Below are 26,886 nucleotides of genomic sequence, written 5' to 3' on the forward strand. Positions count from 1 at the left end.
TTTGGGAACGTTAAGAACAGGGTGACTTTCGTAATGCACCCAAGGAAGCCAAGGTGGGGAATCTTCAAACTAGTAATTTTGAAATGATGCCTTCCTCTTTTGCACACAATGAAAACAAAGGCTTATTTTTCACTTTACTTTCTTTTGTGTATATCTTTTTACATATAGCCCTTAAGTGGAGTGAGCCACAATGACTTACAAAAAACACTTAAAAAATAAATGCACTTTAGTACATTTTAGAGAATGGAGAGAAATGATAAGATGGGAAATGGAAGAGAAAGGGAAAACAGCCAAGAAAAGGAGCAAAGAGAGAAATGTAAAAGTATATTTTTTTTAAAGGAAAGAGGTAATGGGAGAGTCAAGGTATTAAATGGAAGATAAATAATGGAGAAAAATGAGAGACAATTGAGAGAAAGGTGGAGATGGGTTATAGAGAAGCAGAGGCGTTTTGAAGGAATCTTTAGTTGTGGTTCACTATCAGGTACATTAAACAAGGCATTTAAAGTTTTGATTCTATGGATATTCAAATTTCACAAGTCTAGTTCTCTTCTGTCATCTGTGAGCCACTTGGTTCTTAGATTCAGCCAGGATGAAGTGGTATAGTTGTAGCAGCTGTTGTAATATTGAGTTTGCAGATGGTCTCAGCCCAGAGGTACACCTGCCCACCCAGCCCTTTTTGCTCCTGATGTCTCAGCCCCTTCTCAGGAACCAAACTCCTCACTGTCAATGACCAAAGGGTTAAACTCTGGACCAGCAGAGAGTCTTCAGATCCCTGCTTCAGAAATCCATGATGATTGCTTGGCAAACACTTTGAATGTCACCCCTGTGTTAATGGGGTTGTTACTACACCCAGCACTGAAGGGTTATTCTCTGGGTTTCAGCTGTACTGATAAAAATTTTGTCATCCGGTAGGCTGGAAGAAATGAGGACAAGGATTAGATGTGGTTTGAAGGCCAGCCTTCCTGACTCTAGCTTAAATGAAAGAGAAAAATTGAGTCAATGATATAGATATTTCCCAGATATCAGCATAACTGTAGGATTAGATTGCTATGCTTAACTGGGGCACCCTGCCTAGTAAGGAGCTAAGGTGAAGAATAATACTTCAGCTGAGCATAGAACTTTGGCAGTGTTGTATCTAAACAACACCTTGACCCCATGTTATCTGATGATTTGATCTCTTTAAAAGATTCAAGCTATTGATCAAACCTCTTTTTTTTTTTTTTTTCTGAGACGGAGTCTCACTCTGTCACCCAGGCTGGAGTGCAGTGGCATGATCTCGGCTCACTGCAAACTACGCCTCCCGGGTTCAAGCCATTCCTCCTGCCTCAGCCTCCTGAGTAGCTGGGACTATAGGTGCCCACCACCACGCCCGGCTAATTTTTTTGTATTTTAGTAGGGACAGGGTTTCACTGTGTTAGCCAGGATGGTCTTGATCTCCTGACCTCATGATCTGCCCGCCTTGGCCTCCCAAAGAGCTGGGATTAGAGGCATGAGCCACCACACCCGGCCTGATCAAACCTCTTAAACAGAAACTTGCTCAACAGAGTTCCAAATCTGGGATAAGCATACATTAAGAGTTACATTACAGGTTGGCCGTATGCTTTGAAAACCCCATACCAAATTCAGGTATCACTTAGTGTGTAGGGGGCGGGCAGGGGGTGAGGGGATGCTTGGCCACCAGTTACCTTTTATCTCTGCTTCTAGCTGTGTATTATGAGTAAAAACTTACAGTTATTAGTATTTCAGTAGTCTCAAACCCCAGCACTTTCATATAGTCACACCTCCCTAGTACTAGGATGTTTGAGATCTTAAATTTACACACTTAGTTTTTTGTTTATGTATTTTTTTCCCCAGAAGTTATCACTCTTTTTACTTGCTGTCCCAAAGTTACTTTAAGTATAAGAATTTAATTTCTAGTTTTGCTAAGATATTTTCTCCTTTCTCTGAGAAGTGCCTGGGGTTATTTATTTCCTTACTGCTTTCTTTTTCTTCAATGAAATCTTTTTTCTCTAGTCAAGTAGTTCTGTTTTCTGTCCATGCTGTGATCATGGGAGAGAAACCTTGCACTATGTTCTCTTAAACAGAAGTGACTTTCTTCTGGGATGTGAGCTGAAGTTGGCCTTTTTCCCGCAGCATTGGAGCACAAGCCTTAGGACAGCTTTCTCTGGGTGTTCAATATCCTTTCTAGGCAATCCTGGCAGCAGCAGCAACAGCTGTAGTTTGGGGATATTTCCCAACCACTACTGAGTAGCTTATATTAGCACCAATCAAAAGGAAATTCCAAGAGCACAACCGGATCACATTACACCATTTCTTTGTTATTTACTTGACGGCCTTCTCTCTCAATTCTATTGGCCAATCTTCATGAATATTTGCCCAGCCTTCCCTTAGAGAATTAGCTGACCGAAAAGTCACCTTGTTCTATTCTCCTGGAAGGGGATTTTTGGGAAGATAAAAATGAGGGACACTAAACTTCAAACTTAGCCTCTTTACAACCTGAGCCGGACACCTGCCTCGTGCACTGTTCTTTCTGGCAGGAAATTGGGAAGGCTGTGGTAGCCTGAAAATGACGAGACACTGAGAGACACTGGGAGATCTCGCTGTGGAAATGGCTCTGACTGTGTGTTTAGCTGTGCAGGTCACAGATTACCAGGTTGCAGTCGTTTCTAGGAGGCCTGGGCTTTCTGCAGAGGAGGCCCTGCTGAGAGAACAGCTGAAGTTTGCCCCCAAGATCAGAGAGCAAACTTGTTTAGGTTAAGGCTTCAAAGTACCAGCTTTTATTACATTTTAATGATCACAGTCATATTTTATTCATAGGGCTCAAGCTGAGCACCCCGGAGTTAGTAAAGCACAAGGTTTCTATTTCACACTCAGGCCAGTCTACGAAAAAGTTTGAAATAGAAGGAAGCTTGGGGATTGGGCCTCATTATTAAATAATGAACATAAAGGATTTGCTGAACACTGACAATAAAATATCTAGGATAACAGACTTATTATTTAGCTTTCCATGGTTTATGTTGAAGATGTAAATAAGTCACATCTCGTTTGGTAGAGAACTAACCTCTCGTTAATTTGTATTTCCACACCTTCACAATACACCTCTAGCAGAAATGCAACTCTCCCTCGAATTCCTCTCCAACTATGAAAATGTGAGAACATTCTCTGTGTTTTACCTTTTGCTTTCTGAAAAAGAAAAATAAAAGAAAAGAGAGAAGAATTGGGTTGTGCTCCATTTCTACATATAATGTGGAGAAGATTGAGTGAGGTTCTAATTCATTTTGTAGGAGAGAATGAAGAAGAATTTAATTTCCTTTTTACCCTGCTGCTAGATGCGAGTAATGATAGAGGGTGATTAACTTTTATGTTGCTGGAGCATTTTCACATGAAAGTCATTTTCAAAGAAACAGCAAGTAAGCCTAGTAATTGAGAGAGAGTTTAAGGCACTTTCAAAGTGACCTCTGTATTTTGGGGGATATTAGGACGACACCAATGGTGTGTGAGACTCAGCGGTATAATTGGAATCAGTTGTGAAAGATTTATCTGTAAATCCGCCTTCAACCCTCTGACCAAAAGATAAAGCCCTAATTGTGGCCAATGTTGACTTTTCTCTTTCTTTTTCACTTTTTGCAGCTGTATTTGCAGATCAAAGGATACTTCTAGAAGAAACTTCAGGTTAATCATGATAACAGTTGTTCAACATCAATTCAGCATCGTCAGTTTTCCGTGATCTGCCTTAATTCAGGGTCATATTCCTGCATATTTGGCAGGTTCCCTATAATTATGAAATGAATATGTAAATGCGTAAAGAGAAGGCAACATGAGCAAAATAATTCCTAATAGCAGATAATCCAAAAGCCATTTTTCTTGGGCACTGCAAAACATTATACGGTTTTCCTTTTTTCTGGTGTAGATTTACTTCCTTAATTACATTTTGTTTGGGTTAATACTAAAGTTCATGTTTTTATTTTTGCACTTTCACACTAATTACATAAATTTACAAATGTCGAGGGTGCTGAATAGCAAGAAGACATCAAGAGTAGAGTAAAACTGTCCCAGTAAGAATTCTTAAGGGGGTAATCCAGTTAATTTTTCTAAATGACAACTATGTTATTTACATATTTTACCAACCCCTGGTTCCCCGAAAAATTGGGGCTTCAACTGTAAGAGCTATTTCATATGCATATTATCAATACTTTGCCTGAAAAAAAGGTACATTTAGTTTCAATGCTTTCAAGCTGTTTTTTTTGTAGACTTCTTGATTCTTGAAACACTGCAGTGTTGGAGATTCTTCTATTTAGATGACAATAGATCCCATTCTTAAGTTTGAGGTTTCTTAAAAATTATTTTTATGGGTACATAGTAGGTCTATATATATTTTGGGAGTAGGTGAGATATTTTGATACAGGCATACGATGTGCAGTAATCACATCAGGGTAAATGAGGTATTCATCACGAATCATTCATCATTTCTTTGTGTTATGGACATTCCAGCTGTATTTCAAGTTTCAGTTTTCTTATTTGTGAAATGGAAATACTAAAGAGGTTGTTATGAGGATTAAACGAGGTAATCTACACAAGATACTGAGACAGTTGTGGCCTCACTATAAGTGGTCAACACTATTGGGTATTTTCATTATTACTATTGCTATGTGCTCTGCATTGCAAATTAGCATCAACTTCTGCTTTCTTTTTTTTTTTTTTTTTTTTTTTTTGAGGCGGAGTCTCACTCTGTCTCCCAGGCTGGAGTGCAGTGGCGCGATCTCGGCTCACTGCAAGCTCCGCCTCCCGGGTTCCCGCCATTCTCCGGCCTCAGCCTCCCGAGTAGCTGGGACTACAGGCGCCGCCACCACGCCCGGCTAATTTTTTTGTATTTTTAGTGGAGACGGGGTTTCATTGTGTTAGCCAGGATGGTCTCGATCTCCTGACCTCGTGATCCGCCCGTCTCGGCCTCCCAAAGTGCTGGGATTACAGGCTTGAGCCACCGCGCCCGGCCAACTTCTGCTTTCTTATAAAACCGTTAGTGGCTGGGATATCTTCATCAATGCTAAGCACACAGGCTAATGGTTCACAAACATGTTACCACTAAAGAGCTTTCCATATCTCATAGCACAATAAATGAGCTCCTTTTATTAATTTTGAAACATTAATCAAAGATGTTTAACTGCTAATTGGAGCTTCTGATTGATGTGACGTAGTCAGTATTATAACAGATTGATGTAATTCCTGCTGTTTGGCAAACTAATAAATATTTTCTTTTAGGCTTTAAACACTTCGACTTATAGCTCGAAGACCTAATTATTACCTACTGTAGATATAACCATATTTAAAGACCCTGATTTATCTGTTCTTTTGCATTTCTCCAGGGCATAACATTGGACCGAAAAGCGTATATAGCAATAAATAGTTCAACAACTTTAACAGATGGGGACGCTGAGGCCCAAAATGGTTATGTGGTTAGGCAGAGTTGAGACTAGGATGAGATCTCCTGATCCCAAGTACTACACTTTTCCCAAGATGCCATGTAAATGTCCACATAAAGACAACCTAAATCATCCTGTGATATCTTAGCATGTTTTTTATTCAGAAGGTAGAGAATTAAGGTTCTTTGCCCATAACAAGGATAATAGCCAATAGTTGAGCAGTTCCTATGTTATCAGTCAATTGTGCTAAGGGCTTTATAAACATGATCTCATTAAATGTTCATAGGAAATTTAGAAGGTAGTTAATAATATTATCCCTATATTACAGTTGGGAAGGTAAGGCTCAGAGCTCAGATTGTGAGATTAAGAGCTCAGATTGCAAATTGTGAGCCAGGATTCAAAACGAAGTAACCATGACTCTAGAATAGTGTAGGCCCTGTAGTTTAACCACTCCACTGAACTGCCTCCACACCCTTGTCTCTGCACCAGTGACATGGAAGACAACGTTTGGTGTCTGTCTATGGCTGTTTGTCTTAGTGAGTTTGGGCTGCTATAACAAATTATCACAGACTGGGTGACTTAAACTGCAGACATTTATTTCTCATCATTCTGGAGGCTGGACGTCTGAGACCAGGGTGCCAGCATGGCCAGGTTCTAGTGAGGGCTTGCTTCTTGGATTGCAAATTGCCATCTTCTTGTGTCCTTACAGAGTGGAAAGAAGACCAGACAGAGCTCTGACATCCCTTTTAAAAGGATGCACATTCCATCATGAAGGCTCCATCCTCATAACTTAATTACCTCCCAAGAGCCCTTACTCCTAGTACCATAACATTGGGGGTTATGATTTCAACATAAAAATTGTATGTAAACACATTCAGTCCATAGCACTGTTTATTTTAAGGAACGTAGGCCAGTTACATAAATGAGGACAAAGCCATAGATTCTAGGCTGTAAACACAAAGGAACTTTTATCTACTCCATGTTCATGATCTGCATTCTTAGCCTAAGCTACTTGTCTTATAAGTGTAGTCTTGGATTAATGGAAACCCAGTGAAAATGCTGCTTCATCAATAAAAATCCTTCTCTACTTCTATACTTTTAACTGGCAAATTTAACCATTCAGGGACCAAGAAGGGGGCTAGGAAGACCAAAACATTACCCAGATAGTAGTCATAAATCCCAGGTCCACGTGCCTCTTTATTTAGGAGAGTCTCTCTAATACTTACTCTTGGCAGACATATTTCCTTCATGCATTGCCTTTGCCTGTTCTTACTCTATTTTTCATTTGGGTGATTTTTATATTGAATTTTTGAACATACTAAACTCATTAATCCTTAGGCTGCCATAAATGTATAGCTATTTTTCTATCTGTTTATTGCCTTATAATTGTATTCATTCTACACAGATAAAATTGTTACAGTTTTATGTTGTAAATCAATTATCTTTTTCTTTATTTCCGCCTTGAGTATGATAGAAAGTACACCTTCATCCCAAGAATATCTTAATAGTCACCTATATTGTTCTATTATTTTTATGGTGTCTTTTTTGTACATTTAAAACTTTAATCAACTTGGAATTCATTTTGAAATAAATAGGGAGACATCTTTATTTTTCCTAAATTATTAGTCTTTTAACCCTACCTATGTAATAAATAATCCACCCCCTTTTCATTTATTTAAAATATTTAAAATTCTTATATATGCATTTTCTTCTTCAATTTCTATGCTGTATTAATGAATACATTTCTGCATCAATATTATACTAGTTTCAATTATTGTTGAATATGCACTTAATTTACACAATGCTTGACTGGGTTTCTAGTTTCCTGGCCCTTAGCAAATTATAGGAACTAACCCCAAGGGTCTTGGAAGCATGAATATATCAAGAAATGATTTTGTGGAATATTATTCAGCCTTAGAATAAAACAAGGAAATCCTGCCATTTGTGGCAACATAGATGTACATGGAAGACGTTATGCCAAGTGAAATAAGCTTGACACAGAAAGACAAATATCTGAAGATCTCACTTACGTGTGGAATTTAAAAATGTCAAACTTGTAGAATCAAGAGAGTAAGAGGAGGGTTACCAGGTTCTGGGGGTGAAAGGAACAGGGAGATATTGGTCAAGGGGGACAAAATTTCAGTTATGCAAGATAATTAAGTTGTAGAGATCCAATGTACGGAATGGTAATTATAGTTAACAACACTGTACTACATGTTTGAAATTTGCTAAGAGGGTAGATCTTAAATGCTCTCTATAAACATACAAAAGGTAACTATGTGAGGTGATGAAATATTAATTAATGAGGTAATCATGTCAAAATGTATACACCTACTAAAACATCATGTACATTCTAAATATATACAATTTTTATTTACCAATTATATCTTGATAAAGCTGGAAAAATAGAAATAATTGTGATTAGCTTGACTACAAGGTGAGAGACAGAAACACTACAAAGTAGTATTGGAAATTCAATAAAAATTATTTGGGATTACTAAATAAAAGTCAAACTTCTTTAAAGATCTCCAAAACCTCTGAGACTTTCACTAAATGATTGATACTCATAAAGAATTCAGTCTATAAAAAATAAGCATTCACATATTCTTAGAATCAGAGCCTGTCTCTCAGACTGAACTGGGTTATTGTGAAGAATGGAGAATACCCAGACCCTGTTCTACCAGCTGGATGTTATGTAGTAAATTTCAGCCCTTATTTGTGATCTGTTCAAAATATAGAAGAACTAAAAAGGAATACAAATTTAAATCAGCTCACAAAATAACTGAGCCAATTACTTAGCAAGTGTGCGTTCTTCTCTTTGGAAAATTGCTTGTGGAACATGCAAATTTTGTAATATTGTTCTGCAACATGCATAACCACCTAAATCAGGTTATTTTTAACCTTCGGTACAACTGAGAAAGGTAAAATCTTGGAAGAAATAGCTCTGACATATCTATAAACACGAATTCTGCCTTTTCTATAAGTTCTTCCCTCTCACCCCCAACATCTCAAGATCTAAGAAGAAGTAACAGTACCTAAGAGGGCTTAGGAGGCTCACACTCTGCTTGTGGGTTCCCTTGATTTCTTTGAGGAGAATCTTGTGATAACATGGGAGAACAGGGAGGAAAACTGCTTATGTGGAAGACAGGGAGGATGACTTTGACCAGCTGTACAGAGCAAATTTATTTTAAAATCAAGATTACTTTTTATTCAATAAGACATAACAGAACTCAAACAGCTTGATGAGTTGTAATAAGTGAGTATACCCATATAACTAACACCCAAACCAAGAGAGAGAACATTTCTGTAACCTCAAAAAATTCTCTCATGTTATTTCTGGTCAACCCTATCTAATTAAAGAGGTAATAATCACTGTTCTGGTTTTCTAACATTATAGGTTAGATTTCTCTGTCTTTATAATTCATACGAATGGAATATTATTATAGTATACTTTTTTTGGCCTGACTTCTTTCAGTCAGCAAAATGATTTTGATATGCATCCATATTGTTATGAGTCAATAATTGTTTCCTTTTTATTGGTGAATATAATTTCATTGTATGAATATTTCACACTTGTTTTATCCATGCACGTGTTCATGCACATTTGGGTTATTTCTAGAGTTTGGCATCTTTCCTAAAATTTGGTATTAACAGCCAACATTTAATTTTAGCTATACTATGAAGGACACAAACCATATGTTTATTTCAATTGATGCTGAAAAAGCATTTGATAAAATTCAACATCCTTTCATGATAAAATCCCTTAACAAACTGGGTATAAAAGGAACATACCTCAACACAATAAAAGCCATATACAACTGACCCACAGCTAGTATCATACTGAATGGGGAAAAACTGAAAGCCTTTTATCTAAGATCTGGAAAAAAGACAAGGATGCCCACGTTTACCACTATTATTCAACATAGTACTAGAATTCCTAGCTAGAGCAATCAGACAAGAGAAAGATATAAAGGGCATCCCAATTAGAAAGGAAGAAGTCAAATAATTTTTGTTTGCAGGTGATATAATCTTATATTTGGAAAAAACTCAATACTTCACTGAAAAACTATTACAACAGATAAACAAATTCAGTGAAGTTGCAGGTATAAAATCAACATACAAAAATCAGTAGCATTTCTATCTGCAAGAAGTGAACAATCTGAAAAAGGAACGAGATGGCCAGGTGCAATGGCTCATGCCTATAATCCCAGCATTTTGGGAGGCCGAGGTGGGCAGATCACTTGAGGTCAAGAGTTCAAGACCAGCCTGACCAACATGGTGAAACCCCATCTCTACTAAAAATAAAAAAATTAGCTGGATGTGATGGCATGTGCCTGTGGTCTCAGCTACTCAGGAGGCTGAGGCAAGAGAATCACCTGAACCTGGGAGGCAGAGGCTGCAGTGAGCCAAGATTGTGCCACTGCACTTCAGCCTGGGCAACAGAATGAGACTCCATCTCAGAAAGAAAGAGAAAGAAAGAAAGAAAGAGAGAGAGAGAGAGAGAGAAAGAAAGAAAGAAAGAAAGAAAGAAAGAAAGAAAGAAAGAAAGAAAGAAAGAAAGAAAGAAAGAAAGAAAGAAAGAAAGAAAGAAAGAAAGAAAAGAAAGAAAGAAAGAGGGAGGGAGGGAGGGAGGGAGGGAGGGAGGGAGGGAGGGAAGGAAGGAAGGAAGGAAGGAAGGAAGGAAGGAAGGAAGGAAGGAAGGAAAGAAAGAAAGGGGAAGGGAAGGGAAGGGAAGGAAGGAAAGGGAAGGAAAGGAAAAAGAAAGAAAGAAATTCCACTTACAATAGCTACAAATAAAATAAAATACCTAGGAATAAATGTAACCAAATAAGTGAAAGATTTCTACAATGAAAACTGTAAAACATTAATACAATAAATTGAGGATGACAGAAAAATGGAAAGATATCCCATGTTCATGGATTGGAAGAATCAATATTGTTAAAATGTCCATACTACTAAAAGCAGTCTACGGATTCAATGCAATCTCTATCAAAATACCAATGATATTCTTAATAAAAATAGAAGAAATCATCTTGAAATTTATATGGAATTACAAAAGACCCAAAATAGCCGAAGCCATCCCAAGCAAAAATAACAAAATTGGAGGAACTACATTATCTGACCTCAAATTATATTACAGAGCTACAGTAACCAAAACAGCATGGTAATGGCATAAAAGTAGACACGTACACCAATGGAAAAGAAACAGGAACCCAGAAATAAATCCATATACCTACAGTAAACTAATTTTCAACAAAGTTGCCAAGAATATACATTGGAGAAAGGACAATCTCTTCAATAAATAGTGCTGAGAAAACTGGATATCCATATGCAGAAAAATAAAGCTAGATCTCTATCATATATAAAATTAAATCAAAATGGGTTAAAGACTTTAATCTAAGAGCTGAAACTATGAAACTACTAAAAGAAAACATCAGGGAAGCTATCCAAGATATTGGTTTTAGCAAACATTTTAGAGTAATACCCCAAAAGCACAGGCAACCAATGCAAAAATGAACAGATAGGATTACAGGTTAACAAGTTTCTGCACAGCAAAGGAAGCAATCATCAAAGTGAAGAGACAACTCACAGAATGGGAGAAAATATTTGCTAACTATCCATCTGACAATGAATTAATAACCAGAACATATAAGGACCTCAAACAACTCAATAGGAAAAAATCTAAAAATCCAATTAAAAAATAGGCAAAAGATCTGAATAGATATTTCTCAAAAGAAGACACGCAAATGTTGAAAAGCTATATGAAAAGATGCTGAACATTATTGCCCATCAGAGAAATGTAAATCAAAACTACAATGAGTATCATCTCACCCCAGTAAAAATGTCTTTTATCCAAAAAATAGGCAATAACAAATACTGGCAAGGATGTGGAGAAAATAGAACCCTCATACATTGTTGGTGGGAATGACAATTAGTACAACTACTATGGAGAACAGGATGGAGGTTCTTCAAAACACTAAAAATTGAACTACCATATGATCCAGCAACCCCACTGGATATATCCAAAACAAAATAAATCAGTGTATCAAAGTGATATCTGCACTCACTCCCACATTTATTATTTATTCCCACTGGATATACCCAAAAGAAACAAAATGAGTATATTGAAGTAATATCTGCACTCCCACATTTATTGCAGCACGATTAGGAATAGCCAAGATTTGAAATCAACCTAAGCATCCATCAACAGACAAATGGATAAAGAAAATGTGGTACATATACACAATTGAGTATTACTCAGCCATAAAAAAGAATCAGACCTTGTCATTTCCAACAACATAAGTGGAACTGGAGGAGATTATGTTAAGTGAGATAAGCCAGGCACAGGAAGACAAACTTGGCATGTTCTAACTCATGGAAGCTCAAACTTAAAACAATTGAACTCATGGAGAAAGAGAGTAAAATGATGGTTACCAGAGTCTAGGAAGAGTAGTTGGGAGTGGGAGATGGGGATGTCTAATGGGCACAAAAATATAGTCAGATACAGTAAACAAGATCTAGTATTTGATAGCACAACAGTGTGACTACAGTCAGCAAAAATTTGTTGTACATTTTAGAATAACTGGGAGTACAATTGGAATGTTTGTAACACAAAGAAACGATGAATGCTTGAGGTGATGGATGCCCCATTTACCTTGATGTGATTATTTACACATTGTATGCCTATATCAAGATATCTTATATACACTATGTACTCATAAATGTTAAAAATTATTTTTTTAAAAAAAGTTTGATTATAGCTAATCTAATAGGTTTGAAGTAGTAACTCTTGGGTGTTATAATTACACTTTCTTGATGACTAATGATGCTGAGCATGCTTATTGATTATTTTTGTATGTTTTTAAATGAAGTGACTATTCAAGAGTTCTGTATAAAAATGTGGTTGTTATTTTATTATTGATTTCTAAGAGATCTCTGTATATTTTGGAGGCATGCTATTTATCAGATATATTGAAAATATTTTGTCATTCTGAGACTTAATTTTTAGAAGAAGATTAAAATTCTGATGAAGTTTGAGTTATGAATTTTCCACATTACACTTGGTGTTTCTTTTGGTGTCCGGTCTAATAAATCTACCTACTTCAGGGTGGTGCAGATATTCTCCCATGTTTCGTCTAAAAGTTTTTAGTCTTTTACAATTAGATGTATAATCCATTTCAGATTAATGTATAGGTATGGTGTTAGGTAGGAACCCAAGTTTACTGTTTTCTATGTAAATACCTACTTCCTGCAGAAACTATTGAAAATATCATTTCCCTATTTAATTATTTTAATGATTTGTTATTGGTTATTAATGTGAGGGGTTGTTTCTGGATTTTTCTGCAAAATTCCAGACTCATATTCAAATGCCCTACTTGACATTGTCTATTGTGTCTAATAGACATCTCAAGTTAAACATATTCCCGGACTGTGCTCCTTCCTCCCCTTCAAATCTCTTCTACATGTAGTCTTCTCCATCTCAATTTATCATATTTCCATTCCTCCAATCATTCAGGCTAAAAATCTTGGCATCATTGTGGATACTCTTTCTTGCATCCTACACCAATTCCATCAGCAATTTTACTTTCAAAATACATCGAGAATGTAATCACTTCCCTGGCCACACCATCTCCCACCCAAATGACTATACTGATCTCTGTCCCCACCCTTTTCCCCAGAGTCTATTTTCAGCAGCTGGAGTTTCAAGACCTTTTGAAAACTTAAGTCAAATTATTTATCTGCTCAAAACACTGGAGGGACTTTCCCTTGGTTTGGAGAAAAGGCCAAGGTCCTGAAAATAACCTTCATATCCTGCAAACCTTTTCTGACCTCATTTCCTACCACTCCCTTCTGTCTTATTCATCACAATCCCCTTCCCTGCTGCTGTTCCTTGATGGCAGGTGCAGGTGAGGTTCTACCTACCTCAGGGCCTTTATGGCACTGTTTCCTCTGCTGGAATGCACTTTCTCCATTATTCTATATTCCTCCTCCTGCATTTCCTTCATGTCTTTGATTGCTGTGATCTTTTCTAATTGGGTCTTGAGATCTCTCTCTTGAGAGTAGCCATAAGCCCAGATAGTCACTCTCCAGGAGAGACTGTTGGGGTAGGGACTAGGTTCCCGTGTGTGTGTGTGTGTGTGTGTGTGTGTGTGTGTGTGTGAGGTGAAATGCAATGAGGTGATGAAACCAAAAGACTTTCATGAAAGAGAATAAATTTATTATGCATATGACCCAGAGAGGTTAGGGGTGCTGATGTGAGGAATCCAGTGGTGGCAGGGAGTGCAACGGGTGTGAAAGAGAGAGAGAACCTGTGGAACTATGCCTTTCTTAATGTCCATGGTATTATCCCCTAGGCTTTCCTTCACATGTTGTGGATTGGTTAGTTTAAGGAAAACATGCACAAGGCGGGAACTTATTGACATGACTCTAGCATTGGCCATTAGGTTTTTATCACGATCAGCAGCTGTGGGGAGTGTTGAGTTTGAGGTCAGTGAGATGAGGAATAAGTGGGCTATCCAAAAACAACCACACAGGGAGGGGACATTTTAACCAGGGCAAAGGTGACAGGGTACACCTGGATTTCAACAATTTATATCAGGCCTAAAATTGGATACCCAGGCAACAACTATATTAAACAAATGTATGACATTAATCAAACATCACTTTACCAGCGAGGGTTTGCCTGACTGCTTACTGAAAATTATACCCCCTACCAACCTACCCAGTACTTATTACCTTTTAATATCTTACATAAAGCATTTTGTTTGTTTATCTGAATAAACAGGGATGTTTTTCCTGTTTTACGTCCTGCTATTTACTCCGCATCTAGAACAATTCCTGGCACAAAGTAGGCACCCAATAGATATTTGTTAAATAAACAAGCTAATTCCTTCCCTTCAGGGCTTGAGAGGTGTTTGGGGAGGATGAAAATAAAGACTAAGATTGAAACAAATTTGTTATTAGTCTTGAAATTCTTAGTCCTTGTCAGCATCATCTTGGGGTCTAATTTTTTTAAAACATACAACAACTGAAAATCCAGGAGGTACCATATCCTTCCACAAAGCCCCCTCTGCCCTTTTCCTAGAATGAACCTTACTTATGTTATGTAATTAAGAAGAATACAAATGTATGAAACACATTTTAGAAATACTTTCAACTAAAAAAAAATGGACATCTTAAAGTTTTAATACAGAATTAGGCTTGAGTCACTTATAAAATACATTGTATTTCCAAACAATGAGCAAAAAAGGGGCTATTGTATGCACTATCAATAAAGTTAGGTAACTTCTCATAATAAAACACTTACCATGTCCCAGAGGATGTGCTCAGGTTTTTGCATGTATGATGTCATTTAATTCCCACAACAATATTATTAGACCATAGTACTATAATTATACATATTTTATTGTTGAGGAATCTGGGACTTAAAGAGTTTAAGTAATTTGACAGAGCTCACCAGCTATGCCTATACATTTCCTCAAGAGCATCACACTAGAAAATAAACCTTTTGCTGAATTCCCAATGTTGACTGCAAAATTAAGAGGCTCTTTAAAACTCCTTTCCCAAGTTAGAATACAGCCAGTCCTAGACTGGTTAAGGCTATTGTTAGAGATTTAGTATTTGTGGACAAACTTCTGGACCCCACTTTCCCTTACCAGAGAAGATGTTGGGTAATAATACAAATAGCAAATTTAGGATTATTTTGTTGCCATCCAACTACTCCAAAATGAAATCCCCCTTGGCACTTTGAAGCTCTAGGAAGATTAATTTCTACCCACAGATCTCCAGATTCATATATAGTTGAATAAAAAGATTCATGAGTTTCAAGAGGGAAAAAAAATTCAAAGACCTGGTTTTGGCCTAGCTCTGCCAGCTTTAGGATTTGTATTAAAGACCATTCCCCTGCAATCACACACTTACATAAGCGAAAACGTAAGTTTCACATAAGCTTAGAAACAGTTCTGGTGTTACAGGGAAGATGCTGAGCATTGTAAGACTGAGGAAACGTGCCCTCTGTGAAAGGGGGAATTAGTCTCATATCATGGTCCTCTTTAAAGCTGCTGAATTGCCCTTGGGAATTTCAATGCTGTAATGCTCTACTTGGTACCCTGATATGATCATTTTCTGATCTTTGAAGCCTTGAGTCACCTTGCCCACAGGTATGGGTAAGTCTGTCTTGAGAATCTAAACTCTCTGCTTCTACACAAGGAGAATAGAAACTTTTCCAGTTAGTTCATTGACATCTGGTGATCTCCCATTAGTTCCTAAAGTCCAGAAATGACTCATGCTTTATTTCTTCAAGACCCTTGTTCCAGTAAGGGTAACACTGGTTTAACCCCTTTTCCATAAGTTTCCTCCCTTCTTTGCACTTCTTTCTACTCCTCATCCCTCTCAGATCCATTACTGGTGCTCAGTTTCCCTGGCAGGACAGCTCCCTTTACCTTCTCCAGGCTACCTGGTGTCTTTGATCTTCAGGCTCTGGCTGTCTACCAGCAGTTCATTCCATCATATGCACATCCAGTTATATAACAGGAGTAGGATGTGGAGAAGGCTTTAAATCAAGGCAGCCACATGACATTGGCTCAGATCTGGGACTTAGGCTATATAGCAAAGACTCATATGGAAACCAAAGAAAGAACTAGCCTAATCAGAGTGAAGGTTTTGTGCTGAGGAACAGTGAGAAAGGAGTGTGATGGGAGCAGGGCATGATTTCTGAGAGCTCAGCAGTTAGAGGAATTTCATATTTGATGAAACAGGTAGAAATTGGAAATGCTTGTTCAAGGGGGTAAAAGCAAAGCTTTAAGAAGATTACAATGGTTATTATGGTATGTCGGACGAATTAGAGGCAGAGAGAGGAAGGTTTTACAGCAATAAAAGAACAAAAATCCATGGACCAAGTTTATGGGAATGGACTGAAGGAGGCAAAACCAAAAAAAAAGAGAAAATTCTATAAAGGAAGAACAAATAAGAGATAATGACAGGCAGAATTTATATGCTTAACAGCTGGGAGAAAATGAAGACATGTAGTCGAAAATCCAGATGCTTTCAAATACATATTCAATTATTTAATGTTAGATGAATCATAGAGATAAATTTTAAAAGTTTTTTTAAATTTTCTAATGGTCAATGCTTATTTTGTAGACACAAATATGCTATATATACTCAGAATCAACAATGTTTAAGAACAAGCTAATAATTTTTGGCTTAGTTCAAGGAACTAGGTGTTGGTGATACTAAATTATAAGAATAGTATGAATAGAGATCTAAATAAACTTTAGGAATTAAAGGTAACAAATGATTTTATAAGAAGTTTTTCTAGCATGAACACTTATGGAATGACTTGCTTGCCCCAGCTCGCCTGGGAATAATATATGGTGAACCATTACAAAAAATGTGAATTGTATTTATTTATTATTCTGACTTGGGGGGAAGGTTGGTTGGTAGGTCTTGTTCTTCTGTTTCTTGAAAGGTAGAATTGGTTTAGAGACAGAATGATATATTGTAGACAAAGCAGCTATTCTGAAGTCAGGCTAGTGTGGGCACTAATTCCATCTGCTATTTAGCAGGTATGTAATTTGTGCAAAGTCGCTTCACCTGTGAGGTGGTCGATTTCCTATTTGCAAAATAGGAATAATAGTACATAATTCATGAGTCTGTTTGCAATAATTAAACGAGTTAATGTGGTATAATGACAGATGCAGGAAAGGCACACAGTAAATGCTAGTTTCCTTCACTGGAAAACATCAAGAAAGGTTCATTTGCTCAGCCAAGAACTAGAAAGGTTATCTTGATTAAACCTTAGGGAACTAGTGTAGAATTTATTGGGTGAGAGAAAAATGTGTGTGTAACCAGTGCTACCTGACTTTTGTCAAATTACTGTAAGGTGTTGACTCTAGTAGACAAGCAAGGACAAAGAGATGATGTGAAATATCCACTACTCTTAAAGAAAAGTAAGAAACTAATCAAAGAAGTCAACTGAAAGAATAAATTATAATTCCATCCCAAGTTTGGGCAGATTTATTTCCATTTTTGAAGAAAAGTAATTGTATCAGTGAATAGATGGAAGGGTCAACAATACAAAGATGAAGAAGGGACCAAATCATAGTAATGGGGCAATAAATCCAGAGTGTCTGAGAAAGCCAGAAACAAAACTATAAAAATCAACAAAAGTCGTACGTCTGACTTTGTTTTTGGAAGCAGATGTTATTGTGGATAGATGGCAAATCATCAGCACAATGTGAATAGTTGTGTCTTTTGCTGCATAGGAAATGCTGATTTAGTATTTGGGAGGTTTTTATTAAGAAATTTAATCTAAGTTTGGTGGAAAACAAGGACAAGTGATTAATAATCAAACTGAAGGATGAAAAAAGGGACAAAGCAAGTTTAAATAAAGGAAGAAAAATGAAGCAGAAACTTATTTAAGGAATCCAGGCTAAATTATGACCTTCAAGCTTGCATAAATAGCTCTAAACAAGAATAGCAATTAGTGAGGTAATGGCCTAGTATTTAGAAAACCAATAACTTTTCTTCTGTGTGTATTCTGGGGGTATACATACCAGCACAATGATATAAAATAATTAGTTGTTAAAACTGAATGCGTTTTACCTTAAAGCGAGGACAAAAATAAGCCAAACAGCTCATGCATGTATGTATAGTTTGTGTCATTTAATTTGTACATGAATTCAGCTTAGAAAAGAAAAAGGAACAATACTAAATGACTAGAGGAAGTTTGTAGGAAATTAGAGAAGCAGAACATAATAGAAATGGTGAAGACAGTAAAGAAATTTAAGAAGGAACAATTCCTGGAAGACATTTTAAGTCTGAGATGAGATCCCTGATGTTGTATACATTAAGGGAGGAAGTCAATGTTACCCCTTGAGAAAGGCAGATGAGGGCCAAGAAACAGAAGATAATGATTTGTGAAGATTTTATGGAAAATAGTACAATTGAATGTTCTTTGAGAGCAGAGATCATGAACAGTATGTGGTTGGTGTCTCGTTTGGTGTTTTTTAAGTAATCCTAATCCTAGGAATTAAAACTGAAAGGAGATGGTACAGAGTAGGAAAAAAACTGTAGTTCTCTATTATTTAAATAATTTTTTTTATGATGCCACCTATATGTTTAAACCAAGTCTTGGGAACTCAACTGTCTGATATTTCCAGATCCTTGCTTTATGCTATTGGTATGTTTCTTTTTCTACTTTTTGTCCACATGAGACTGAAAAATTGATTAAGAGAATCACTGTTTAGACAAATACTTGTGGAGTTGTGCACAAATGTGGTGCCACGACTGTGACAAGGTTTTTTTTTTTTTTTTTTTTTTATTAAAGAATTTAAGCATGCAATTAGTAAGGGAAGAATATGGAAGGTGCTGAGGAGTTAATAATAAATGGGCTTAGTGAACACCAAATGAGTGGCTGTCAATATCTGCCTTCGTCATGCCATGTGAAGGACATTGAGCTACAGGCACTTACACCAATCTCTGGTACCTTGACATTCTCCTCCCCCCACCATCTAGTCTTTTAACGTTTCATGCACTGACCCACAGGCAGGGTAGGAAGTCATGGGGAGCCACAGGTAAACCCCTCTCAGGTAACAGAATATTGACTTTAGCAATCAGAGTCAACTATTAGCTCACAAAGTTGATGGATATTAACCTAGTTCAAGACCAAAGCCTCAAAAGAACTTAGTTGAAACCACCTCATACAACTTTTAAGAGAAGCTGGGAAAAGCCAGGTCTGAAGAGCTTTCATGATGGATGATAAAACAGTGCCTTGCATGGCCCTAAGGAAAACAAGTGAAAGATCTGGCATGAGAACCATCACTGTGTGCACTTAAAAGGGAGCAATGAAAATCACCCCACAAACTTCAGGAGACGTGGTTGTGGTTTAATGGCTTGTTTATGATGTTACACGGTCAGTCACGTTGACTCTGCCCACAGTTATCGTCATTATACAGAGAAACTCAGCAAATGAATTCTTCCCAGTGGAGAAACAAACTCTTTTGCCAAGTGGGGTAGTAGTTTATCTGTCATCGAGTTGCTGAAACCAATCATTATTTTTAGGACTGCTGAAATTATTTAGGAATTCCTTGTTCCTGGGTAGACAGACCTGAAGCTTTCAGCTGACCTTCACCACTTCTACTATTAGGACCATAAATCTCCCCCGAAGGCAGACAGCACTTGGGTAATTTCAGAGAGGGCAAAGGAACAGAATTATAGGTTGTCTGGGAAGGGTTGAAAGATTAGACCTCTGGAGAAAAAAATAAAATGAATCATGTTGAAGAGTAACTATTTCTTAGGGTCAAAGTTTAAATGTCTGTAATCAGTGTTTTAGTTTGTAAGATAACTAATGCTCTCAGGTCTTGGATTAATTGAAAATAAAGCATTACGTTCAGAACAGATGATATTTATTTCAAAAAACAAAGAGAACACTCATTAAAAAAAAAATAAAAAAACCCTGCCTATGAGTCATTAAAAACATGAAGACAAAAATGACCTAACTTTACTTTTCTGAAATGAGTAATTTTCCTTTTCTTTAATTAATTATAAAAGCACACAATAGATTTCTTTAAAACAAGAATGATAGATTAATATTAGGGTGGCTCCTCAACTTCTTTTTTTTAAATGCCTCTTTCTGCATGTAGCTTAATTTGTATTCTGTCTAAAGCTTTCATTTAAAGAGCCATAGAAGATTTTGGAAGAAATTATAGGCTTCTGATCCTACTGTCTAGGGAGGTAGTTGTAGGCCCTGTGCTTAAGGCAACTTTGAAGGAATGTATGTCATGTGTGATCTTGTATACACATGACTTAATCAACCAAGTGGCATGTTAAAATTGCTTTTGTACTCAGCAGCAAGTACGCCAGCATTGCATGTTTAACAATTCACTTAAATATTAAATATTTATGATTTTTTAAAAAATTAACACAATGTGCAATAATTGGAGAGAAAGCATGTGGAATATTTTGTTATATCAGAAATTCTTGTTATATACAGATGTTTCTGTAGTCTGCCTACAATATGAGTATTTGAATCCTAGTTTTCTCTATTCATCTGATTCAGTTATACTGGGAAGAAGATAGCATGAACATTAGTGCTTGGGAATGGGAAACTTTAAAAATTCAAATCTTCCAGATATCACATCTAGAATTCTGTAAGGACTTGTAAGCAATTTGATATTGCATATAAAAAAAAGCATAAGGTGGAAATGTAGTAGAAATCCATGACAAAGGAAGATACTGGTGAATCAGAGAGAGACACAAAAACATGACTATTTTCAGGTGCTTGCTGAGAGTCAGTTTCACTGAAGAACAGCGGGCGTCTTTGTAGCCGGCTCATCCCACTTATACTGACAAGCAGGCTCTACTGCACCTGGGCGAGGTGGCTCTGTTTCTCTGATAGAGAAATAGTTCTTCAACTGGCAAGCAATTCTTCAACTTTGACTCAGTTTCCTCATTATTCAACTTCTCAGAGCAATTGTGCCTTTCAAATGTCATGTGGGAAAGTGCAGTGTAAATAAAATCTCTCGTTCTTACTGTTGGTCTCTAAAGTGCTGTTATCACTCCTTCTAAGCCAGGAAAGCTTAGGGAATGGTGGCCTTGATCTGAATCAAGTTAGCTGCTCCTGTAACAACCCTGGTTTTGTTTTTTTTTCTTTTTTTTTTTTGTTGTTGTTGTTTGTTCGTTTGTTTTTGAGATGGAATCTCGCTCTATCATCCAGGCAGGAATGCAGTGGCATGATCTTGGCTCACTGCAACCTTTGCCTCCCAGGTTCAAGAGATTCTCCTGCTTTAGCCTCAAGAGTAGTTGGGATTATAGGCACGTGCCACCATGCCTGGCTAATTTTTGCTATTTTTAGTAGAGACGGGGTTTCACCATGTTGGCCAGGCTGGTCTTGAACTCCTGACTTCAGGTAATCAGCCCGCCTCAGCCTCCCAAAAGTGCTGGGATTACAGGCATGAGCCACCGCGTGCAGCCCAACCTTGGGTTCTAACGAGATCTTTCAGGACCCTAAGAAGGGCCCCGACGTCTAGTGTATCACCACCAAGGCCAGGCAGATCAGAAGCAATTATGTGGATAAAGCTAAAACACAACCCCAAACAGCAAACCAAAACAAAAACACACTACATTCCAAACAAAAAACAAAAACAAAAACCTTAATTTCTGCTCATTTTATCAGCTATCTTGAAAGAAACAATCTTTTTTCCATTATTGTTATATTACTTGGGTTCTTTGCCTTGCTTATGTTTACATTTTTCTCAAAAATGAGCCCTCTGACATCTTCATTTTAAGGAGTAGTGGCCAAAGTAGAAGTTTTGGGAGGCCCCAGAGCAGAGCTATTTCCTTGTGTGAAGACACACCTCTGGGGAAAGACTGCTCACAGAGTGACCCAAACCCAGCCATAATGAATAGCCAGATGACTGCAATGATCTCAGCCTATCCACAGGTTTAAATTGTTGCTTGAATGTGTTCACGTGGCAGAACTGGTAGTAGGGTTTGGTTGGCTGGGCTCGTCATGTGTTTCTTGTTCTATTCTAACTCTTACTTCATCGTGTTATTATAATAATCTTCCAAATAGTATTGTACTTCCAAGAATCTAGGTTAGATCTCTGGCTCTGAGTGACTCGATCAACATGCAAGTTCTGTTTGTTTGAAAATTGCAGAGTTAAGCTCTCTATGCTTGTTAGAGCCAATTGTACATGCATACCTTTTTTTTTTTTTTTTTTTGAGACAGAGTCTCACTCTGTCACCCAGGCTGGAGTGCAGTGGCACAATCTCAGCTTACTGCAACCTCTGCCTCCTGGGTTCAAGCTCCTGCCTCAGCCTCCCGATAGCTGGGACTACAGGTGTCGCACCACCGCGCCCAGCTAATTTTTGTATTTTTTAGTAGAGACAGGGTTTCACCACGTTGGCCAGACTGGTCGCAAACTCCTGACCTCAGGTGATCCGCCCACCTTGGCCTCCCAAAGTGCTAGGATTACAGGCATGAGCCACTGTGCCTGGCCTATGGATACTTTTTGTGTGTGGTGCCTGAAGCGGGGGATGATATTTAAATCCTTTGGTAGCATGATTACTGAAGATCTAAAAGTAATGAAAAAGACTGCCCATGACTATCAGTTCATCGACAACACTGAAGGAAGCTTGCTTTCTTAAAGGCATAGAACCATATGGCAAGAACTCACAACTACTGATGTTTAGAGATCTGCTGGAATGGGTAAACTGTCTCCCCTCCCAGAGCAGTGGATAATGTCATTTGTCTGCCTGCAGGTCTTTAATTACGGTGAGGCTGCTCAGTGCACCCCAATGACCTTACTGCCTGCTCTTTCCCATTAATTTTGAAGTTGTAACCCAAGTCAAGGGATGTTTCAGTGTGACCCTGAGGTTACTTTAGTTTCCCATTTGTATTTAAGTAAATAACTGTGATCAGTAATTTCCCTCTGGAACTGTAAGAGTATGGCAATTACATGAAATTTGCTTGGCTGTTTTCATGCATGCCTAGAGTTAGAAGTAAGTGCATAAGGCACTTAGAATGATAATTTTTAAGATACGCATGAGACCCTCAATAGTTCTGTGTTCTCTCTCTGGCTCATCAACAGTCCCATTGTCACTTTTAACTGCACAGACTCAAGAAGATACTGTACATGGAGGGTATATTCTTTTAACCCACAGAGAAGAAATGGTTTCTATTTTCTCCTACCAAGTTGAAACCATATATTTTCTCTGTATATAAAGGCTAACACTTGGGCAATATTTTCTTACTTGAATTTTTTTTTTCTGAAACAATATTTTGATATTTCTAAACTAAACTATGTTGTAGTTGGCTAGGAGACTGGCTGAATTTTGGAAATGAATTAAATAAAGTGTTATGTCTGTGTAGCCATTTAGAAAAGTATTCACATTCTCAACAGCTCTTAAGAAGGCAATACATAATCAATAATGATGTACTGTTTGGTTCTTCTGAAAACCAAACCCTCTGTGTAGGGAATGCACTGTTTTCTAAGAAATCAATGGACATTAATTTTATAGAACCACAAGTCAAATTTATAACAAGTGGAGAGAAATAAAAATTTGACACATCAACTTCCTAGAAATAGGATAAATGTTTAATTATGCAGTCTGTTTTGTTATGCCATAGAAATTCTAGAAGGTCCTGTGTTCTAGAATACAAATAGTACTACAGAGTTTTATGATGACTAAATGATACACTGATGTTGTAAGGTCTAACAATTTAAGAAATGATAAAATATGACAAAGTAGATAAAATAGGCAATAAAGTAGAAAGCCTCAAAATTTGCTAATAAAAAACCTGTCAAATTTTCACTATGCAACTTAATCACTATTAGACATTGACCAAGTCCCTTAATATTCCTGAACTTCAGTTTCTTCATTTATAAAATAGAGATTCCAATACTTTACTCCAGGCACACGGTTACTGGGAGGATGAATAAAATATTTATGATAGTGTATTATAAATCATAATATGCAATGCAAATGCTTATATATGCTAACAATATTTAATATGTGGCAAAGATTCTTTAAAGATTGTAACCTTTGCTATCACTTTAAAGAGTTTGCTGGTCTTGGAAGCTCACATTTTAAATTTTCTTCATAGATATTTATGTCTATAATTTGCATCAATGGTCAACAGAAGAATCATGACAAATGATCTAAACAGCTTAGCTTCTCATAAATGTGGATAATAGCTTCTCATAGGTGTGGAGAACAGCTAGTTCAATAAGCTTTTCTGCACATATATTCTTTTTGAAGATAAATCAAAATGGAAAACTATTAAATGAGCAAATGTGTTAGATCTCCATGGGGCAAATGGAAAGACCAGTGAGCACAGTATAAAGAGGCTGATGGTGTCTTTCATGTCCTGGCATTACCTTGCTGGGTGACTTTTTCCAAATCTCTTCTGATTCCAGTTTCCTGTGGAGCCTGATGAAAACAGGGGACCACAACTATGGAAAGGCTATTTGGGAAGAATTTATGAGGGAAGGAGTGAAGGGGAAAGAGTCAGCAAGGATGTGGCCCAGGAAAAGTGGAGGCTTGGCCTGATTCACTGGCACCTCTGGCATAAAACACTCAAGAGCACTCTCCCCTTAGAAGAGGGGAAGGCAGAGGAGGCTGGAGAAGAGGCAGCTGTGAACTCTTAGGAGGCAATAGCAAGCAATACTCACAGCTGGGGTGGCATGCACAGGCCCAGTAAAGAGAATGGAGGTGGGGCACCAAATCACATCTATGACAAACAAGCCATACATTTTCCTGTGAAGACCTTTCTAATGAAAAGTCATGTACATGTGTGTTATGAACAAATGACCCCAGACAGTTGCTTTCTCCATCTTTGCTGAACCCCTGCGGACTTTACTTTAAAACCTGGAAGTAGGTTTACCTTCTTCATGCACATCCACCCTAATGCTAACTTTAGTAACAATATCACCTTGCCTTATAGGATGGACTCCAAGGAAAAGTCTACATTGCAAGAAAAATGCTAAGTTGATTTAAATGGCTTTGACAACTAAGATTCTTCTTTTTTGTGTTCTCCTTTTTTTGCCTCTCCTTTTTTGTGTTATCTTCCCATTCCCCATTTTCTGTAAATATCAGATTTGCTCTTTGATTGACTGTGTAGGGCCAGCAGGGTGAAAAGCTGTTATCAAAAACTAGATATCCAGCATTTAATCATGTAAATTTCAGACCAAAATATATAACCAATAGTTGATAAAAACTTAGAGTGGTCTTTCTCAAAGAGAGTCTTTCACCTTCCAAAAGATTTCCAGAAGCAAAGATTTATGAAGCTAAATAATGTATGAGATATGCTGCACATTTCATTCCCATTGGGAGCTTCATCAGACACTTTGTAATTAATTAGTTTTTGGTTTACTGCTTATTGTCTGTGCTCCACTTGTTTGTGAGTCCTGCAAGTGTGGGTATCTGTCCTATTCATTGTATCACGAGCCAGGCCCAGAACCTGGCTCATCATAACTCTCAATAATTATTGTTAAAAAATTATGTACATAGTAGAGCTTTGAAAAGTCCTTGAGTAAAGATTTCTGTTTAGTGTGAGTTTAATGTGTTAATCCAGTGTTTCCCAAATGAATGTATGCACAAGAAATTCTCCTCTCCCCAAATCCCCCCAACACAGAGCGCCCATCTGGAATATATTTGGGGAAATACTATCTTAGAGCAAGAAAAGACACTTCAATAGAGGGTGGCATTTTGTGTTAGTCTAGATGGTGATTATGTTGGTCATTCACCTTTTGCCCTTCCTCAGATCCATTCTCTACCTCCTCTGTCCTGACCTCCACAGGCTCCATCATCTGGGTTCCATTGCCCTCTGGTTTCCGGTTGGACTTGGCCAGTGGGAAGCAATGCAAGAGATGGAAGAGCAGGAAGAGAGAGGTCAGAGTATGTCTTCCCCACTCCCTTTGCTTGGAACTGCAGCCGTAGGGGTAGATGCATCCCTCCCTGATGATCTTGCCTCCCCAGCAAACCCCCTTACTCTCTTTCAGCTCTCCCAGGATCCAATGACATGTATCTTCCCTCACTCTGTCAGGGCTCAGGTCTCAGGGTGGTACTGACTTGCCCTGGTACTATCCTTGGAATCCTCAGCTTTGCCTATAGATTTCCTTGATCACACCCAAACCTCTGCAAAAAAGTCTTTCATTACAATCTCTTCAGAAACCCCATCAGAGCAGGCCTTCTATTTTCTGTGGGTCCCAACGAATACAGGGATAGCTTCCTCAGTCTGAAATGAAATACCAAGAGGAAACTGAACAACTTCCTGGCAGAGACAGAGCTTCACATAGTGGTTTTGTTATTTTGATTAAAGTTTTATGAATTCTCAAAATCTATCCACACCTCTACAAGTTAGTAAAGAAATAAACTCCAGAATCAGATATAGTACTCTTATGAGTTATCCATCTTATTAGTTCACAATTGGGAGGTAAACTATGTATGAGATAGTTTTAATCTATTCCTCACACAGATTTTGAGCTTCAAAGAAAATAGGAACTTACTCCACAGAGCCATCAATCATCATTTTTAATATAGTTCAGGACACTGTGGGCACTCATTCCATGTTAATTCAATTCTTATATTCATTTAGATGATGGTCACAGCTGCTGAGAATAGACCAAGTAGAGGCACATCCATTAGCATCAGACGAAAGTATAACATTTGGCAGCACTGTGAACAAAGGCAAAAAGGGACACATTTGTGAAAAGAAGTGACCAGTTCACAGGTGTAATGTTTAGCATATTTTAATGTGATATGAAGCCTGAACTAATGTACTTACTTTTTATTATTATAAACTTGGCAATAATTAAGATCTATCCAGTGGTGGTAGAATAATACCTAATATTACCTAATAATACCTAAGAGCATAGTCCCTATAGATAGGGGTGGTTTTGTAACTGCATGAAGTGTTGGTTTTCTAATGAGCTTTAGTAGGTTTATTTGCCTTGGAAAT

General features: G+C 37.5%; 1 long non-coding RNA gene across 1 annotated transcript; it reads right to left on the reverse strand.

The window, feature by feature from the left end:
• Window positions 1-133: 133 nt before the first annotated feature.
• Window positions 134-26,881, reverse strand: LOC139356969 (uncharacterized). Its single transcript, XR_011609547.1, has 4 exons — window positions 26,713-26,881; window positions 26,435-26,603; window positions 3,062-3,183; window positions 134-913 (listed from the first exon to the last, which is right to left on the reverse strand). It is a non-coding gene; the product is annotated as an uncharacterized lncRNA (long non-coding RNA).
• Window positions 26,882-26,886: the final 5 nt, after the last annotated feature.

Source organism: Macaca nemestrina, chromosome 11, assembly GCF_043159975.1.
Source record: "Macaca nemestrina isolate mMacNem1 chromosome 11, mMacNem.hap1, whole genome shotgun sequence".
NCBI lineage: Eukaryota > Metazoa > Chordata > Mammalia > Primates > Cercopithecidae > Macaca > Macaca nemestrina.